The sequence below is a fragment of the Rhinolophus hipposideros genome (genome assembly GCF_964194185.1).
Source record: "Rhinolophus hipposideros genome assembly, chromosome: 11".
Lineage (NCBI taxonomy): Eukaryota > Metazoa > Chordata > Mammalia > Chiroptera > Rhinolophidae > Rhinolophus > Rhinolophus hipposideros.
The window spans coordinates 62,889,201-62,910,168 of record NC_138057.1 but is presented as its reverse complement, the minus strand read 5'-3'; the positions used below and the strand labels follow the sequence as shown (position 1 = coordinate 62,910,168).

General features: G+C 43.8%; 1 protein-coding gene across 8 annotated transcripts in view; it reads right to left on the bottom strand.

Annotated features, from left to right (window-relative positions):
• Nucleotides 1-20,968, bottom strand: part of PALM2AKAP2 (PALM2 and AKAP2 fusion) — a 412,810-nt gene that overhangs the window by 84,096 nt on the left and 307,746 nt on the right. The window contains exon 1 of one of the 8 annotated variants that reach the window (XM_081065498.1): nucleotides 14,878-15,064. The exons of the other annotated variants lie outside the window; for them this stretch is intronic. The gene's annotated coding sequence lies outside the window, so the exon portion shown is untranslated. Of the gene's footprint in view, nucleotides 1-14,877; nucleotides 15,065-20,968 lie in introns of those variants that run through there. 8 annotated transcript variants of the gene reach the window in all.

Genomic DNA, 20,968 nt, shown 5'->3' with positions numbered 1-20,968 from the left:
CGGCACGTAAGCCTTAACAGCAACAGCTAACCTGTAGGTATTAGTCACCCCACTTTGCAGTTAACAAAACCAAGGCTTGGAGAAGTGGAATAACTGGATTAGGTCATTTCTGAGTGAGTTCCCTGCCTTTTCAGGCCTCTTCCTCTACAATTTAGTCCTTTTAGTGACTGTAATTTTGACCTTGGTGAATCTGTGGATTCCTCTATGGCTTTGAAAAATAAAACATTTTGCAAATTAAGTCGAATGGACACTGAAAAATGTCAACTTCCTTCCTACACTACGCTCTTGCTATACGGTAAGATCCTTCCTGGTGGACAGTCCTACACTCTGCCAACCAGGGCTAATTATTTCTGGCACCTTGTTTAGCCAGAAGTCAGGCAACCAAGAGAGGAGCTGCTCTCTTTGAAGCGAATTCCAATCCCACCCTTACTGGAGAACACCCCAGACCCACCACTGCAGAAGCTACAGTAGCGGTTCCGATATCATCTCATTTTTAGTGTGAGGTGTTACCAAGCCCACTACAATACCCCTCAGTAACTGCACCATCACCCATTCCCCTCACTTTCATGCAACTCAGCTGCCCTTTTAAAGGAAGTAGGACAGAAGTCTAATCAGGAAAACTGAGAAAGAACAAAAAACCAAAATTAGCCAAGTGAGATCTGCTGGAGACTTCGTCCTATTTAACTGACCCATCATGCATGTTTATTTGAGTAAAATATACAGCCCCAAAGGATTATACATTCCATGAAATTCTATCTGCCTCAAGTTCTACTGATACTCAAAATTATGGTCTTACCAAAAAAGGTTTGGAACATAAACAAATACAAATCTAACCCCGGTCTGGGAAATTCTCACTTGCTAAAAGCCACAAAAGTATTTGAGACACTACTGCCTGACCATTCTCAAGAGACTCTGGGGGAAAAAAAGGAAAAGCATGGAAATTTAAAAAGAGAAAATAAATCTCCAAGTTTTGTTTTCACTTTTAATGACAAGTAAGAAAATAAATTTAAGGCAGCACAACAGACCTTTCCCCTCCCCAATGGATTGAGCAATTGTCAACACAGAAGAAATTCTTGATCAGAAATGCTAATAGAAAGGCCACACCAGAATAACATGAAAGGTGTAAAAATAACCCACAGGAGTCTAAGAAGCCTAAGAATCTTGAGTTCACCTAAGCAAAGCTCGAAGTCTGCAGTAATTTAAGGTGCAAACCATTCAGCTTTAAACAGCATTTTAGGGAAATCTTCATTAATACTAGTAAACAAAAATGCAAAGCAATATGCCAAGGAAAGTTGAGACCCTGATAGTTTTTCTCTTACAATATTAGCTTACAGCTTAGCAACAGCAAGGGTGGAGGAGGAAATTCCTCTGTTCACACCCATCCCCCCTCAAACGCCTATTTTTTTAGAGGACTGTGTACAATGCATTTAAAAAAAAATCTATTGTTGGGGCAAAAGAGACTCAGATGTGTTTTTCTCCTGACAAATAATGGGTTCTATTACCTTGAAGTCAATGAACTCCTGGGTCGGAAATGCCAGGCAGACAAACAGGAATAGAGTCAGTAATACACCAGCCAGATAATGTGTCTTAGACCCACATTCTAGAATACCTTTAGGGCACCCTTTAACAGAGAAATATTTCATTCAGCAAAATTATTCGATTTTACTTCATTTTTTAACTTTTAAAAGCTTTGGTCATTATTGCTAGGAAAAAAAAAGAGAGTTTTTTAATACTTGAGATTAAAATCATCTAACTCTGAAATCCTTAATTGAGAGAACAGCTATGACAGCACCATCCACATGGACAGTGTCACAGGACCTATTGTTTCCAAGAGATTGAAACCTCCTACCCCTCGTCTCTCTAATCTGCCCAGAGAATTAGAGAAAGCTAACTCCCTTGTCAGTAGATGAAGGTTATCTAGGAACCCGCATTCTCCTTCCTCATTCTGTATCTTCCCAGTGATAAGAAAGCCAAGCCACATCTATTTTTATTATTAGTTATCTGATGAAAACAAGTGAAGAGCCTTCTCTCTACTTGATGAGAATCTCCAAAAATCGGTTACTATGCTTGCTAAAACAACTATAATCTTAGGTGAAAGAAAAGGAGGTGAAATAGGAAAGGCAGAATAGGAACCGTTAATGCTTCTAAAATTGTGACACATACAGATACTGATGTTTACAGTCTTATTAAGGGAGTAATATATTTAAAAATAGCCAAACTGCCTGACATTTAGTGGGTAACATGTTGCTTCCTCTACATTTTAGTACTGAATGCTAACAGTGGGTCAGGCTCTCTGTTAAGCTCTCTATAATTTCTCATTCAATCCTCCCAACACCTCTATGAAGAAAATACTATTATCACCCCATTTTACATATGAAAAAACTGAAGCTTACAAAGTTTCAATAATTCACCCAAGGTGACATGGATAGTAAGTGACTAAGCCGGGATTTGAGCTTGAGCTACCTAACTCTGGAATCCATGCTTTAACGTCTCCTATACTGGTTCCAAGCCATCCATTTTGCAAATCCACACCCATGCTCTCATGACATGTCTTGAACAGACGCCTCATACAACTTCTGCACTGTGGTTTACTTTTTCCTGTGTTAGCACTTTGGCACTTGCTAGAGATAGAGAACTTCTTGAAAGGAGGGACTTAGGGGAATTCTTTTAATCTCCTGAGGTCTTCACAAATAAATTATGCTTCTCAAAAATAAGGGTGAGACAAAAGGTAGAAGCAGCCCAAGTGTCCATTGATGGTGGAATGGATAAACAAATGTGGCATATACATACAATGGAACATCATTTGTGAATATTAAAAAGGAAGGAAATTCACACGTTTGGACGAAACTTAAGGACATTATGCTAAATAATACAGCCAGTCAAAAAAAAGGTCAAATACTGTATGATCCCACATGTATGACATACCCAAAGTAGTCAAACTAACAAGAGACAAATGTAGAATGGGGGTTACCAGGGGCTAGAAGGGGAGAAGAAAATGGGGAGTTAGTATTTAATGAGTAAAGAGTTTCAAATCTGCCAGACACAAAAGTTCTGTGGGTAGATGGTGGTGATGGTAGCACAACAATGTGAATGTACTGTCACTAAAATGTATATTTAAAAATGGTTAAGATGATAATGTTATGCTATATTTTGCCATTGTTAAAATTAAAAACAAATAAGGGCAAACACTAGAAGGAGTGTCCATCACAGAAATGCCTCGACATGCTTATTGGGGCTGGCAGGCATAAGTCACACTGCTGTCATGAGTGTTAGAGAGCTGGCCCTTCACTGGGAAGTCACCCTGCTGGTGTGGCACCAGAGGCCACTGACAGACACGAGCCATTAAGGGTTGCCACCACGGTGTTTCCATAGCCTTGCAACCCAAGGGTCTCTTGGAACATGCTCTTTCTGACAGCCGTGGAAGCACAAGAAAAATCTGTCTTTCAAACCTCAACAGGCCCATCTTCCAGTTTTAGAGCCTGAGCCTGTGAAAGGCCCAGATATCTGACACTCTGAATGCCCGAAGGCAAGTCCAGGCATCCATCATTTCCCTTGTCACAGAGCCACTGTGGGAAAAATAAAGGGAGGGGGATGGTTTCCAACTTGGAAATGTGACAAGGCAGAGTGATCTGCAACGGAAACAATATTGAGAAATGTGACAGCTCAGGATGCCTCTGATTACAGAGGTACGCTAATTAAGGAGCAGCCCTCTGCCAGGGCAAGAAAGCTGCCTAGACAGCCGGGAAAATCAGTCCTGTGGCCCCTTGAAGAGGGCTGCAGTAACCACCTAGGCTCACCCCACTGAGCGCCCTTCAGGGAAATGCACCCCCAAACACTCTCTGAGCCAACTCACTGTTGGGTATTCAGGACCCATAGGATTCAAGACGTAGGCTGGGCTCAGAGGTCACACAAGACCTGGGGTGACCCTGAGCGGAAATGGACGTACCCACCACTGGAGGATTCAAGTCTGCTTCTCTCCTTTGGCTTTCAAAACTTGTTTTGTCATGAACATTTTCTTTTACGAGTGTAATTACTTATTTTTATTTCTGTCATTTGGATATACTGTTTTTAATCAAAGTTTATACAAAGGAAACAAAACTTCTACGTTGATGACTTTTTTATTGTGCTAAAATACACATCACATTGACCAATTTAACCATTTTGAAGTGTGCAGTTCAGTGACCTTAAGTTCATTCACACTGGTGTGCGGCCATCACCACCACCCGTCCAAAATGAAAAGAACGCTATTCATTTTGCAAACCTGAAACCTCGTACCCACTGCACACCAATTCCCCATTCCTCCCTCCCTCCAGCCCCTCGAAACCACCCTTCTCCTCCATGAAAATTTTTGAGATCTTACTAAATGTCTTCTCCTTTTATTTTCTCTCTTCTTTCCTCCTCCTCAGGCAGCCAGCCAGGCTATTAATTCAAATGTTTGCTTGGAGATGTGGTGTCAAGGAGTCAAGGTTCTTCCTGGCTTTTGTAAACCTCTAAGTCATCCAGAAGATGATGCAAGCTGTTTTAGAAAGGGTCCTTTTCCCTCAATCCCTGGCTGTTTTGCTCTGTTCCCTGGAAGCTTCTAGAGTAACTGGCAAGACTTCAGAAGAAAGACTCCAGGTCCAGGTCCCCAGACTCTCCAAAGGTCCCTGTGCTCCATCGCATGCCTGCCCGGACTAGCAGACAGCCTCAACCTTGACTCCCAGCACAGAAACAGTCCAAAGCCATGTAGACACGTGACTGGAAATCACAGCTAAAACCAGTGTAGACACATGTCTGGATGGACCCCTTCCCATAACCCAGCACTTTCTCAAACTTGAGACCCTGAATGCAATCACAAGGTGAGTGTGTTTCAAAAATAACCAAGGTTAAATTTTCTGTTAGCTGAACAAGTTGAAGGCTTGGAAACAAAATTAAGTTCATTCGTGTAAGTTTTTAAATGCTATAGTTTTGCAAGCCTTTGTTTATGGTCTAAGATTCATACCCTCCACCATAGTAAACGGAGAGGGCTATCGTAGTTTGTATTAAGCAAAATAATAATTATTCAGAAGACAGAATAAAGAGAGTAAATGATTAAGAGATTGTCTATAAAAGCCAGACTACCAGAATTCAAATCCTGGTTTTGCCACTAGTTACGTGCTCTTGTCTATAATTCCTGTGCCTGTTTCTTCATCTATAACAAAAAATATTATAATAATGGTATCTTCCACAACAGGATGTTATGATGGTCAAAGATAATGATACATACATGGCACTTAAAATAGGGCCCTAATATTTCAATAAATATTAATTACCAGCTAATAGCTTAAACCCACTTTTAATCTCAAAGTATCTGCTCTATGGAAGATTGAACTCGCTGCAGAAATACAAAAATTTGAACTTTTTCAAAATTGCACTCTTCTGAAAGAAGCTTGATTACAATTTGTGGATGAAAATGGCCCCATGTTGAAGGTTCAAGATTGTGTTCCATTGTATGCATAGTATATTATGTCTCCCTCTATTCATACAAACCCTGTCCTTGGTTTGGATCCATTCTTCATAAAGCCCCAGCAATTGTTAGTTTGTATTTGTCCAAGTATTTGCAACAGTCAATTGTATGTTGATTCTGGCTAGCATTTTTCCAGGCCAATTTTGAAAGGCAGAATTTGTGGAAGACAGAGTTTAGTGGATCTTGCAAGACAGAAAGCCCCTTGAGGAATTCATGAGATGTGACAATACACTTAGAGGGTCTGGGTTGGTGAGACAAGTGCTGCCTAGAGTTCGAGAAGCCTCTAAGGAAAAGGACATTCAAACAGAGATTGCCGTTATGGGACTCAACTCCCACTTCTGACAGTTTCAACAAATAGCTTAAGCATAACAAAGTCAAGACTCCTGGTCCAGTCTCCTCTCTCTGCTCATGAGAGGGGACAGAAGCTCAGCCAGCACAAAAACAAGAAGGGGTAAATATATGTCCTGTGGGCCTGGCCTTGACCAATTCATTTCACCTCTCCCAGCTGCAACATCTTCATCTTTAAAATGGGATTAAAACAACCCAAACACCCCACAGGGTTATTGTGAGGCTAAGGTGCACCTGGCCTAACACACACACTTAATAATAAAGTCTAGAAGCCACCTTCCCGACAGCCCAGATCAGTTTTCTTCCTTTTGTTTTTTTACACCTTTGAGAATGCGATCAAAGACAAACTTGTTTCAAATACTGATTTCCAAATTACTCTCAGAACAATACTAGGGAGTCAATTACTAGGTGTAAAATCACCCCTTTTTGTGACATCGCTGATAATCCTCCATAGAAACTTCTCTCATGTTCTCTGGATCCCACTAGTCCCTGTTAACTCCCCATTTTCCAATTTAAAGCCCTCTGGAGCAAATCAGCTGGTCTGCTGGAAAACGACAGGCTTCCCAGACCTGGGAAGATACATTTCACTCTAGCCAGAAGCCCAGCATTCGGGCTTCTCCTGCCCTGGCCCAAGTACTAGGTCCAAGTACTGGGGTTGGATGTTCTGCGTAGCCTGCCCATCACTCCCCAGGCCGCCTTTCACTTCTCCGGCCCCACCTTTCATTTGCAAGGGATGATGAAAGTTATGAAAAGAAGGTACACAGAAGTTGCAAAGAAGTATTCTCTTCCTTGGAATGCCTTGTTATAAATCCTGAAGAATCTGCTTCACTGATAATATTCATTAAAAAGGAGTGAGAAGTGATTGTTATAATATCAGCAATGAAAGAAGGCTGGAAAACACAGTAGAATTGAGAAAGAATTCTGCTTTAAAATTCTGGAGCTCAACAAAAAGCAAGTTTAATAGGAAGTAAAACAAGAAAGTAGGTAGAGATGTTTGTAGCAATTTTGGAGGAGACTCTCACAACTGAAAATGAAGAAGACAGGGGCTCTTTTTTGGCTATAATTTCACTTCAAAACTTTCTTTCCCCCTTTCTATACATTGGGCATGCTGGTTTCACCTCCTAGTCATGACTCAGGTTGATTTTTAGCTCACAAAAGGAAGAAAGAGAAAAGGAGAGAGGGAGGCAGAGAGGATGGAGAAAACATGGTTAACAAATCTCTAGGCCAGAATCTAAAGAGGAGGGAGGAGAAAGGGAAGAGGACAGCTGTTTATCAGTGGAAGTGCCTGCAGCCTGGTGGAATTAAAGGAGCTGGGTGAGAAAAGAGGGAGATGCCCGGGGCAGGAATGAGGCTTTACATCTCTTTAATAGGTCCTTCATTTATTCCCTTTCCTCTCAACCTCCAGGTGGCCCAGCTGACCCAACACAGTGTACTTGGGAACTGAAAGATAGGACAGATGCTTGGGCAAGCTTGGAGAATAAAATAAAGAAACAAAAGGCATTGTTGCCAGGCAGGGTTGGGGGAGTGTCACCTTTTAGCACCCCCAGTGGCACTCAGGACAGGCTCAGAAATATTGCCACTGCTTCTTGGGTAGGATAGTCAAACATTCTCAAAACTCCAACAGAAATCTTTCATGCTGCAATTTAAGCTCTGGTTCTCTTTCCTAGTCCCCACAAAGACAATCACAGTTGCCCGACACTGCAATTTGCACCATCTCATTTAAGATATGTAGCTAGAGAGCTGCAGATAGCTGAAGCTACAGAGACAGGTTTACAGGCCGTGAGTTCTAGAGATGGAGAACTACGAACCGTTTCTCAACCACGGATAGTTTGGGCAGACTAATTCTGGGTTGTGGGCGGGGGGGAGGGGGAGGAGGGTTATCCTGTGCATTGTGGAATGTTTAGCTGCATCCCACTAGAGTCTAGTAGTACCCTTCCCCACTCCCAGACAGACCAATTTCTCAGGTCAAGTTTTCAGATAATCTCATTTTCACAGTAGTGATGATGAGCTTCTCATACGGGATTTCGTTAAAATACAGATTCCGATTCAGCAAGAAGGATTCTCGTTTCAACAAGCTCCTGGGTGATGATGACAAGGCCGCAGGTTCCCAGATCACACTTGGAACAGCAAGGTCCCATTGCCCTGGTTTAGTACATAAGAGGAGTGAGCTGGGTAGAAACACTAGCGGGACAATTGGCTAGTTACAGGACTTCCAAGGGCCTTCATTTGAAAAATGGTAGTGACTAAGGAATCAGCAAAATAGTGGAGAGGAAGCAACGGCATCTGGCATTCAGAACATGTTAATTCTCTTACCCTTCCCTCTAAGCTCCTGCCAGCCAGCACCAGGCCTGGAAACCTCAAGGCCATCCTGGGGATTACAGGGAATTCCCTAAAAGAGGAAACTCATTCCACCCTGAATGGTGGTCAGAGAGGGAGGGATTTCTCCCCCTTTCGCTCCTCTATCTTATACCTTCCATGCTGGTTTTGCCATAACATATGTCCTTTGGAGGCTGTGAATTGTTTTGATAATGAAGCATATGATGAAAAGAATATTTAAAAACAATGTACACATTGTGATTTCATGCAAAAGCCATGCCTCCCACCCTCAAGGCCCAACTCTGTACTGCATTTAACACTGAATTGGACTTTTCTCTAAAAGACAAATGACCCCAAACAGAAATAATCACAAGTGCTTTGGATATGATCTAAGTTTCCAACACAGTTTGTCCATTTTCCTCCCCGAATGAATGAATTCTGCTCATCTGGAATTGTGTCAGAGAGCATTCCTAATATCCTTTGCAAGGATAAAATGTTCTAATGCAAAATACGAATTTGCCAGGCTAAATACGGCCTTGGAATCACATAGCACATGACACATGGACATTGCTTTTCATACACATACAGAGAGAGCTTTTGAATTCAGGGTTGTGAAATGCTTCAATCTTCTGGAAAATTAACTAAGATTGATTCCTCTGGGAAAAATCACTCTCCCAACTCCCCACATGAAAAGCGCTAACCAAAGGTGCCTTTCTCTGTGGATAGGCTGTATCACAAAACTTAGACCAGGCATTGCTCCAAAGTAACTTTCTGCATTAGCCCATGCAGTCAGGGAGAGGGGCTGAGAGCAGTCAGTTAACTGCCTATAGGAAAAGTGTGGTTTGCCCATCCTCAAGCCTTTACACAAACTTCACCCAGATGCAGGGCCCAGGCGGGCCTTCGCAGAGCTCAGCATTCAAGGCTGAAGCCAGTCTGGGTGGGAGGAAAGATACGTAGGTGACCTCCGTCTCCCCTGCCCAGGGTTGGGGTTTTCCCCCAGTCTGCATAGCCAGTCTCTGCTAAAAGAAGCATTAGCTCAGTCCTAGCCCACAGAAACCCCACAAACAGCCTGGGAAGACTCATGGGCTACGGATAGGATGGCCAGCTAGGGAACGCCCTCTCTCTTCACAGACTTGGGGTGGTGTGGGTGGCAATTCCATGCACACACACTCTCCTTCTAACCAACAGAAGACTAAAAACCTGGAAGTCCTGGAAAAGTTATCCTCTAAATTTTACCAACCCAGGGTACTCTAAGCCCTGTATAAACACTTCCAGTCTAGCCCAATCTGACAACCCAGGAAAAGCTGCTCTAGCATTACTGTGATCCTTCCTCTGCACAGCAATAATCCTTCTCCAGGGCCCCTCACTAACACATGTGCACAGCAGTAAAATACAACCTTACATAGTTCAAAGCGAGGTTGCTACTTCTGGACCAGCATTTATCTATCTTTATACATTGACTCTATCTCTTACCAATCCTACATGGCAGGTAAGGAGTTTAGGTGCTCTCCAGGGCGGAAAGCTCAGGCAGAATCCACAGACCTATTGATGAAGCCCCAGAATAGCCATCATCACCTGGTACTTGGCATCACAGGCGAGCCGGTTCAAAGGCATACCCAGGCTCCTCCCAGATGGGTGACCGGGACAGTCTGTGCCAGGGTCCAGGAATCCCCACATGGGCATTGGGGTCACTAGACCACATGTCCATACGTGCTGCCCAAGTGAACAGGCCAATTCCTAGGAAACTGGATCTTCACGTAGGGCTGAGGTCCTTAAACAGAGTATAGACACTGAAGAGCCTTTGGACCTGAGTAGGACAGTCCCTTCCATAGACATTTTGAGGGGGGACTTCCCTCTAGCAGACAGTGACTAAAAAGAAAACTTCACAAGTGGGTTGAGTGCTACAATGTTCTGCTTTTTAAATCCTGTTGCTTGTGAACCCCCAGCGGCTTTTTCTAACCGACTCACTTCCTTAAATGTACAGGCTCATCCTAATCTGGAACTCCATGGCACCATGAATTTGGTGGAGAGGTTTGAATCAAGGGTGGAAGATACATTTTATATGTGTTTGTTTAAAAGAATGATTTGTAGCGTTTAAGAACTAAGTCAAAAAAAGGTTTCTGCAGGTTCCACCTCACCATTCTGCTACATAATAATCCATCCAACCAGCCAACCCTACTGTCAGTCTGTGCAAAGCTAAACGGTACAAAAAGAATTGGACTCACTAGGCTTCTCAGGTTCTTCTGAAAACCTTTTTAATATTAATCCTCATTGCAAACCTTTACTTAGTGGATTAATCCACGTTCCTGTCTTGGCAACAGAGTAAATTCATCAGAGCTGGCAAAACATCTTGTACAAGTTCCAGAAGGAGAGTCCCACTGACACCCATCAATCACATGCTGATCGCTGAGTGAGCTTAAGAAGCCGAGGATTAGGGTCCTGAAAATTTGGGTCTATTTTCCCAATGAGAAGTAATTTTGGACTTACTCAACATATTACAAGGGAGCAAGTGAAAAAGACTAGAGGAAGCCTTACTACAACAGTGATTCGGGGGGAAGGAGGAGAATAGGATGTCAGCCAGACTCCCCCAAGTTAAAAGGAGAGGCTCTGGCTGTAGGGGAGGAGGGTGAAGGCCACATTTGGAGAACATCCATGCTCAACGCTTTTCGATCAGATCAGCATAAAAGATGAACAATTGATCTGCTACACATTTACTGGAATTTTAAAAATTACTTTAAACACCACTTACTTATTTGCATCTGCCATTAAAGATGGAAGAAGACTGGTTAATTTATAAAAAACAATCAATTTTGGGGGGAATACACCATGTGCAAGGTGCTCCCATATACGTCTAATTTAACACAAGTTTTGAAATAGGTAGTTTTTGGTATCCCCATTTTTATAGATGGGGGAACTAAGATTCAGTTTATGTGACATGCTCCAGATATTGAAGAGAACTTGGCCAAGGCATGAAAATGGTGTAGCCCTGCCATGGTCTGAATCACTAACTGGGGCATTATAGCAACCAAGTATTCGGCTGCTCATCTCATGGGCTGCAATCAAGCACTAAAATCAACCATAAAGTCTCTGCTCACACCTAAGAAAAAAAGGGCCCAAAGGACAGTGACACTCCTCACCCAAATCTACAGCTCTCTCCCCTTCCCTGGCATTCATATCAGTTTGCTCTTAACTGGGAAATGTATCTTGTAAGACTTAAAAGACAAAACAAACAAAAATATTCCAACCCCTCAAACCCACTTGAAGAAAGCTCCATCATTTTACAACCTTCCCCCCTCTCCCCTGTCTCTGTCCTCTACCTGGATAAGGAAACCAGCAGCATTCTTCCTCTAAAGGGCACCTTCTCCAGCTGTATGGCCCACTGGATCACTCTGAGACTCCCACAAAGACGGGAACAAATGCCGGTTAGTTACATGTCCCTTGATCCTACTCAAATGTACCCTCCACTCCCCCCCAAGGCATGATAGCACTGGTCCTCCTAGGCTTGAGAGAAAAGAGCAAGGGAAAAGAGGTCTGGGGCCTGAGGATGCCCTCAGTCCCTTCCCCCATGCTGTCTGTCCTTTCCTGTACCTCCTCAATCTCAGAATTCACTTCAGCAGGAAAAAAGAACCCCTTGCTAAACTCTGGAGAAAGCACATCCCGTTTTATTGTAGGAAGAAGGGAAGGTCTTGATGCATTCATGTTTCTGGCACTCAACTCTCAAGAGATTGGAGCAAAGAACAGAAATTACATGTGTATCAGGACATTTTGTTTTCTCAAAAGCCAGCCTCCAGAATCTGTTCTGGAGTGCGTTCCACAACTACACTTTGCCACGCCAATAAAATGTAATTCATAATCTATGCTAACATCACACTGAAGCTATAAACTGCTGAACTGTCAGCAGAAGAACAGGACTATATTCAGCCCAGTACATTCACCAAAGAAAGAAGTAGTCAAGGCATGGTAGTCATTCATTAAATTTTAGAAAAACCTTCAGCTGTAATAGTTGAAACAAAGTTTTAAGACTTAGGTTTAAATTTTAGGTACGGTGTTACCTAGAGCACTCCATTTCTTAAGTATTCTAATTAATCAAGTACTACTTAAATCACATTAACAAACTCTGTAACTTTTCTCTTTGAGCAAAATAGTGCATTTGCCTGTTGTAACAGAGATGATTTCAACTTTCCTATAATAATAGGTTCCTGAAAAATGTTTGAAGGGTAAATGTCCAAAACTTGAACATAAGCTTTTCTGGCTTCACAGCAAATCTGCTTCTGGGTATTAAGTTTACTAACACTAAAATTGTTGAGCCTGATAAGTACATTAACAAATTACTTCAAATTTTCAATAGCTGGCACAGATCTCAGATCACCAATCTAAGCAAAGGGTGATGTCTATGTTTCTCAAGATCAAAGACCAGCCATTGCAGAGGCTAATACAATATAGATCGTACCAGTGTTGAAAAATGTATAAAATTGAAGAATGGAATTAAACACCATTCCCTTGGTGTTCAGAAGTAAATTTTCAACACGCTCCTGTTTCAATTATTAGAATCCCTCAATACAACCTCCATCCAAATTCAATTTCATCTTTATTTGAAACATTTCCATTATCCTAATAAGTGACTTGTAATGACAACCGTCGTAGAAACCTGAGACATGGGTGTTTTAAGAGACCAACAAATCTAAAAGAATGGTATCAAGACAACAAGTATAATAATTAACTAGCAAGTCCAGGGTATTAGCATTTTTAAAAGTAACGTTTAATAGGTTAGTTCTATACTAAAATATTGCAAGTTTTAGACATTTGAAAATAATGGACCATTTTCCCTTCACTTGATAACAAAGACAACCTGCTTCAATTTATTACCCTCAGATCCTGAGGCTACAGAATCAAAACGAGCAACTTATGAAAGTGAAATAAATTCTGAAAAGACTACCCTGAGCTTCGCAGGCAGGAAGCCGTGCCAACTGTCATGCCAGAACTATGAGATAATGGGTATTTCAAAATGTTTGTCCCATCTCGAAGCCCAGCCATCCCTCTCATAATAGCATTTCAGCATCCCAGAAAGAAATGGAAATGAACTCCGCTGCCAGAAAAACAGCTTAACACTTCGTTGCATAGTTTGCTAGGTAAGGGACTGGGGGACCCAAGCAGTATTAACTTTTGTTTTTCCTGGCTCATGACTAATTTCACCGGTGCCGCCCCAAATTATTGCAGGGCCCGCACACCCACGGTGTGCCCATTCAGAGGAGAAAAATGACCTTTAAGCAAAGAGTCTGTGTCAGAACTGGGGAGGAGAGAGCTGACAGAGGACAGCTGTTTAGATGATGCGTTAGGGCAAGCCTTAATTTTGAAAAGGCTCTATGTTGAAAGAAATAGAGTCACCTCCTTACTAGATATACCTCACTTCTAGACATGTTACTCTGAAATGTTATTGATCAGGAAATCAATTTGGGGAGGCTACCATCGGGGGAAAAGAAGAGTGTTTAATTAAATTGGGAACATTTCCAGGAAGAAAAGTGGGATACTTAAGTGAACTTCTTTAATTAGAGCAAAGCCAAGGAAACAAAACCCCTGGGATTACAGCGGTGACGGGTGGGTTTGTTCTTATTCAGCCTCCAGGCGCCTGGGAACATGTGTTAAGATGGAGAGGCGCTTCCTCTGAAAAGTTAACTTGTTAGCAGACTCAAAGATATACTATATATTTAGAGGGGCGTGTGTGTGTGAGTGAGTGTGTGTGTGTGTGTGTGTGTGTGTGTGTGTGTGTGTGTAGTGTCCTCTTTTCAAAGGTAACTACATTGGGAGGGGGGGGAGAAATTTTCCCAAATTAATGGCGCTGCACTTCCAACTCCTCCAGGGTAGGATACAGATTTATCAAAGTCTGACCACACGGCCTATCAGCGCCAAACCACTACTACTCCACGCGGGAAACTGGCTTTACCGGGTCTGAAGAGATCATCCACCGTGTCTCTAAATGAGTCACTTCCCTCCAAGAAGGCCCCCTCCCCTCATTTTGCGGATTGGGGACGGACCCCAGGCCTGGCGAGCGTCTCGCGTCCACGCAGGGGAGCTCAGGGACCGGGCTGCTGGTCCGGCTCTCGCTGGTCCACTCACCTTCTTGCTACGTTCTCCGCGCAGCCCCCCCTATGCCTTCAGTTCTCACCGCACCGCCAGCGCCACCGCTCCCCAGCCGTGCCGCCTCCCTCCGCGGGCTCTCGGGCTCCCAGACTCCCCGACCTCACGGACTTCGATTCAGACCCACCCCTCCACTGTGTTTCTCTAGAATTTCTCAGGGCCCCGGGTATCTCCTTGCCCCTCCCCCCGCGGGCGCGCCGCCCCCACGGCACGATAAGCACGGTTCAGCCAGCATTTATCACCACGATGCCCGATGCGCCTCTTCGACTCCCTAGAGTCCCTACAAGAGGCCCAAAGAGACGTACCCTCCGGCTTTACCCCGGAGAAAACAGCAGATCCTAACAGCTGGAATCCCAGCCTCGGGCCAAACTTCCAGGCTCAGCTCGGCCCGGACCTTTCCTCCCTCCCCGCGCAAAAGGCTGCTCCCTCCTTCCCTCGAAGCCACATGGCCACCGCCCTTTCCAGCCAGGCCCCCTCCTGCACACGCTCCACTAGAAAAGTACCATAAAAGCCCTTTAAAGTCCGTGGTGCTTCTAAGGACCCCCTAGATCACCAATTCCTTCCGGCCGCCGCGCCCCAGCTTAGACACCCACCTCTGGGCGCTGGACCCCGGGCTGTGCAGTCCTCGGGCTCCGCTCCAACGCGGCAGGGCCGCTGCTTCTTCCCTGGGGCGTCCGGGAGACTCTGGAAATAGGCGTGCGGCAGCCCCGCGCTGGGGCGAGCGCATCTGTCCAGCGCGGTGGCCGCGGGGCGGCCGGAGGCTGGGAGCACCGCCCACTGGCCCCCGGGCCCGCCCCTCCCCGCCCCGCCCCTCCCCGCCCCGCCCCGCCCCCTCCTGGCATCCGCGGCCCGGGGACCGCCCCTAGGCTGCCACATCCCCTTCCCACCTGCCCACACCGTCTCTCGCGGGGTGGACGGAATCTATGCACAAACCAAGAAATGAAGGGATGAATAAAATGGAGAGATCGTAGAGGTGGAGGGGAGAAGGGGGGACGGGACGAGGTGGGAACGGGGGAAGGGATGGGGCACGTGAAGCCGGTTATTTCGTAACTGGGGAGCGGGCTCTGTGTCTGGGTAAGTGAACCCGCGTTAGCGCACGGATGGGCGTGTCGGTGTGTGTGCGCGTGTGGACGTGGGTGTTGGTGGATACGCACGTGTACAGGAGTGTTTGAGGAAGTGTGTGGGAGCACGGGTGCGCTCACAACGCCAGGAACTGCGGAGGGGGGAACGAGTCCCTCATCCCTTACCCAGCATCATGACTGTCCCCAGGTAAGGAAGACCGCTGGGGAAGGTTGGGAAATGCGTCTTTGTGACAAAGATGGGGTCTCCACGTGTTTGGGGGTCTTCCCTGATGTGGCTCAGAGGCTGAGGTGTGGACAGAGATGCTTCTGGGTCACTGGCTCTCCAGAGCCTTCATGCTGCCCTCCCCGTGGTGGCAGCCTGGGGCCTTGTGTCAAAGCCCGTCCGTTATAACAAAGCCAGCGGTGGGGAAAGAGGCAGCTGATACACTACGTGGAGCTCGATGAGGCGGGTGGCCAGCCATCCCTCACTCCCTAGCTGTCTGAAATTTCAGTCTGCAATCCCCTCCCCCACCATGAATATTTAAATAATGTTAATGACCCTTTGAAAATGGACTGTCTAGAAATCCTGAGAGGGCACATGCAGAAACAACCTACACAGAAAACAGCATTGAAAAAAACAAGCACTTCTCTTACTCTGCACCTTCTCTGCAGAGGAAAATAACATAAAGTCAGATTTCTTGAATTCAACTTTCCACTAGGCATGATCAGAGTTTTCATTTTCTCTGTGATTTTCTCTCTCCAGCTTTGCAAGAGCCCCTTACTCTCCTTGAGTCTCCATCCTAGGTTGGAACTGCTGGCCAAAGTCCTGGGGTCCTCTTCTAAGAGTAAATTCTGCATGCCAATCACAGCTGGGAAAGAAAACTGCCTGGGTCTGGTTCTTACCTAGCCTACAAAGGTCCTTCATTTCCAATACAAAGAAAAGAGATCGGGGGAACTGCCCAGAAAGCCTATCCACCCTAATGACACCTCAAAATAGCACCCTCCCAAGAAAAGCCTTCTTTCCAGTTTTGAACTTGATTCACACACCTTTACTCAGGAAGGGAATCAAGTCTCCAACAGAGAGGTCAGCTGTTCTCAGGGTTTCTCATGTAAACAGGCTTCTTTTTCTTTGCATTTAGGAATGCAAACCAACTTTGTTGTAGGTTTGTCTCTGACATTATTGAATTTCAATAGAATTTACTGACCAGTAGCCAGAGATTACATCAATCAATTTCTTTTTCTTTCTTTCTCCTCCTTTCCTTTTTCCTTCCTTCCTCCATCCCTTTCTTCCTTCCTTCCTCCCTTCTTCCTTCCTTCCACTCCTCATGTCCCTGACTTAAAAGGAGTTAAATATTTGGGTGCCCTACATTGTGATCTGTTTGTAACAGTTTACTATCATGTGAAAACTCACAGTGAAATGAGCGTGTTTGGGTACAGTTATTTATTTATATGGACCATAGACTCACCAAGGGAAGATTCTAAAATTACAGCAGACGTGAGATTTTGTAAACATTACTACCGGTATGGCAGGCACATCATTACTCTTTCTTTGTATGTCCCTAAAATAAGTGCAAAGTTTACAAATCACATTTGTTTCATTATTAGAAAGAGTACAGCAATTCACACTGGCTTTATTCTGAATTACTTCTTTCCTAAAGCAATGTCAGTGTTAATATTGTATTTTAATATGAATTAATATTAATTTTGTTAATATTAATTTTGACATTCTGGTGTATCCTGTAGAAAACTATTGGGACTATTAATTTAGGGGGGAAAATGTGCATGTTCAACAAATCCTAATTTACAAGAGCCTTTCCTTTTCTTCCGTCTTATAAGATATTGAAGTAGCCATGATTAAATTAAACATTTTTATACAAAAGTCTTGGTGCATACCAGGTGCTGAGAAATATTTGTTCTAATTTGTTCAGTAAAATCAATGCCAGGGTATGAACGTCTGCATGTGAAAATAAAAACTCTTTTTAATTCACATCTTCTCATTTATTTTCCCCTAGGTTGACAGTTCTCAATCCAGGGTGATTTGACCCCCCGCAAGGGACATTTTGGCAACGTCTGAAGACATTTTTAATTGTCATGATGGGGGGGCGGTGGTGCTACTAGCATCTAGTGGACAGAGAAAGACCAGGGATTTTGTTGCGAAATATCCTAAAGTGTACAGGTCAGACCCCTCAGCCCCCCCAACAATAAAGGATTATCGTGTCCCAAATGTCCACAGTGCTGAGGTTGAGATATCTTGCTCTGGACTCAAAGCCACTACTAAGGCCTACAGATATCAGAACCACCTCTGTGTAGATTCCTGGGCTCCACCTTTGCCTACTAAGTCAAGATCTTGGGGAAGGGGCAGGGAAACTGGATTGCAACATCTCCCAGGTGACTCTTTGTTTTGTTTTTTGTTTGTTTTTCCCCCACGTGATTCCTAAGAACATGAAAGAGAAACACTGGAAAGGCTGCTATTGTGACCTAGTGCATGCTTATGGGTTCATCACATCTATGTCTCTTGACACAATCATGGTTATTAGAGCTGAGAACATCTTATGAAAGAAGCACATTTACTCTCCAAGATGCACTTTAGAAGCACATTTGCAGAAAATCAAGAGCTACTAGTTCTGTAGGAAAAACACAGCTGGGATGTGTAAATATTAAATGCTCCCAAAGGCCCTATTTAGGACACAAAACCTATGGAAATTTTTGGCAGAAGAGGCGATGAAGATTCCTTTCATAATGGCCTAAGTGTACATTTTTGCTCACATCTCTGCCATGCTGCTAGTCCACTTTAAACTGCCCTGAGCAAAAGTGGCTTCCAGGGGACTCAAGGAATAGAATGTACTTACCAGAAAACCACCAAAAGTAAAGTTTATGTTTCTGAGAAAGGAATCAGCCTAGACACAGGTTGATAAAGCCCTTTTCCTCAAACTGAACAAGATGAACCAAATCCAGCAAATGTTTTAGCAATAGCCATATGCCCTCATGCTGCGAAGAGTAGAGGCTTAAAAGAAAAAAGGAAAAATCTTTAAGAGGCTCAGAGAGCTGATGTGAAAACCCAAAGGAAGGGCCAACATTGGCTCATTACAAAAGAGAATTTTCCATTTTCTCCTTTTAGCAAGAAGGAAGAACAAAAAGCATCAGCTGGGTGTCATCCTCAAGTTCTAAATGGGTCCCACCAAAAATAAAGGTTTGCTAGGGGAAAAAAAGAATGAGGGGAAAGCAAACAAAATACCAAAAAGGCTGGCCCACATAAACCAATAGCTCTAGACCTGTGGGGCTTTCCCACCAAGCACCAGTGGAAAGTTAGAAACAACCCCAATCACAAGGACATCCCCACGGGACAAGATGCACCACTGAAAAGTTGAGAAGAAACAAACTGGGGAAAATATTTGCAACATATAAAACAATGGATTACTATCTATAATATGCAAAGAGTTTTTACAAGTCAACAAGAAAATTACCAACTAGTAGAAAAAAGAAACCAGTAGTTTATAGATAAACAAGTACCACTGACCATTGAATTTATGAAAAGATGCTCAAACTCTTCATAATTAAACAGATGCAAGTGAAAATAATGGGAATATATATTTTGCCTGTAATATCAGTAAACACAGAAAATACAAATATCTATCGTTGGTGAGGAAATGATGAAAATTAAGTGACTGGACTCTGTTGGTGGGGATGTAAATGGATATTAATAACTTGGTAAATTTGGGAGATAGTTTGGTGATATCTCTTGAGAAAAAATGTGTATACACTGTTCAAGGGCGATTCACTTTTGGAATTCAGAAGTTTATAAAATCTAGAGCGTCAGATGAAAGATTGGGGTGGTAGGGAGGAGGCAGTGAATGAGACTCTTCCTGGCCACAGAGAGGTGCAAAAGAAAGGGAATATTTAATAGATACTTTTGTGCTGTGCTATGTTGTGACGTAAGCACTTCTGGTAACCCCTAGACTTCTGAAAAAAAAAGCATTTGTTTGGAAAAGCAATGGCAAGGGGCTTGTACGCGGCTCGGCGCAGGGTGGATATCGGGTAATATGGATGTAAGATTAAAAATTCAGTCAAAAGAGGAAATCGATGCAAGAAGTGATCAGGAAAGCTAACCCCATCCCACTTGAGTTAAAAATCCATACAAATAGTGGGGTGGGCACTGGACAACCTCCAACATTTTGTCCATTGGGGTCCAAGTAATTTTAATTTAAATATTAAAGGGAACGTTTATTCTTCAGTTTAAATATAAAAGGGAAGGCTTATTCCTACAAACTGCAGAACTTGGGGTAGTCAACCAAATAACTCCTGGGATCCACACAGATGTGCTTGCTTTCTAGTTCAAATAGTGGTTTTACCCTCATTCATCTGGATGTTTGGAATGCTTATGGATTTCTCACGTAAGACATTTCTCTACTGGTCTCTGATTCTTACTTTAGAGCAAAAAGGCCACCTCTAGATAATGTGGCTTTTTCATAGAAGGGATTGTCTATCCACAGGCTGATTTAACCATCATCTTTCTGAATCCATGACATACAGGACTGACATGTGTCATTCTATGCACTATGTATATTGACTTATAGCTGTGATTTACCAAATGAAAAACAGCCTTCTCACAATCATCTCTTCTCTAAGGTCAGGCCTGGTTGCTGAGTGGTAGTCAGCTCTTTGCAAATCAGTGTTTCCCAAGCTGGCTCACATTGAGAATAGCTGGAAAACTGGGGGGTGAGGGTGAGGGGGAGATTCTGGGTTTGTTTCCCTAGGAAATCTGGGGTCCAGGAATCTGTATTTGTTTAAGCTTTCCATCTGATGCTGTTACACAGTCTGGTTTGGGAACCACTTAGGGGGATGGGGGGGCACCATAATCCTTAGGCGGGTGAAGGAGAGAGCAAGCGGATGCAGTGTCATATGAGAACCCTGGGCTCTTGCACGGTGTTTACTCCTGGTCTTGGCCTAGTTTGTGGTGCCTGCATTTCCTTCATTTCCTCTCCAGGGTCACTGGCTTCCTGTGCCCAAGTATGTTTCTTTCCTGCCTGTTCCACGTTTATTTCCTTTCCCTGCATCCTCACACTTGGCCTCTCCTTTGCCAAGCTCTCTAACATAAGGAAATAGGGAGCTGATTACAATCACCCCAGCTGTCTAAGACTCTTGCTTCAAGAGACCTTTAAAACACTCCAAGGAAACATTCCAAAACCCAAGCAACGGTGCCCATCAATTGTTTTCATTTTGTCCCACTGTATAGCTGGACTGTACATTTTCTACCTTGACAAAGTGACATGGTATCATCCAGAGTGCCCATCGCAATACACACTGAAATGGTACCATGATAAAGAGAAAGTCATACATCATTCCACACTAAAATCTTCAACGACAAGCAGCAACTTGGGAAGCCCTGTGTTGGAAAGGATGGAGAGAAAAGGCTATTTGTGGAGAGGAAAAGAAGGGTGGGGAAGGGAGAGAGAGCAAAGGACAGAGTCCCCCTGAGGTGGGAAGCAAGAAGGCACCGATGGTTATGATGGTTAGGTGGGACTATGGTGGTACTCACACCTCTCAGTCCCAGAAGCCTCAAAGCTCATACGCTAATGACAGGAATGTACTCGAGTATTTCTTAGGTAATTGACAACAACAAAAC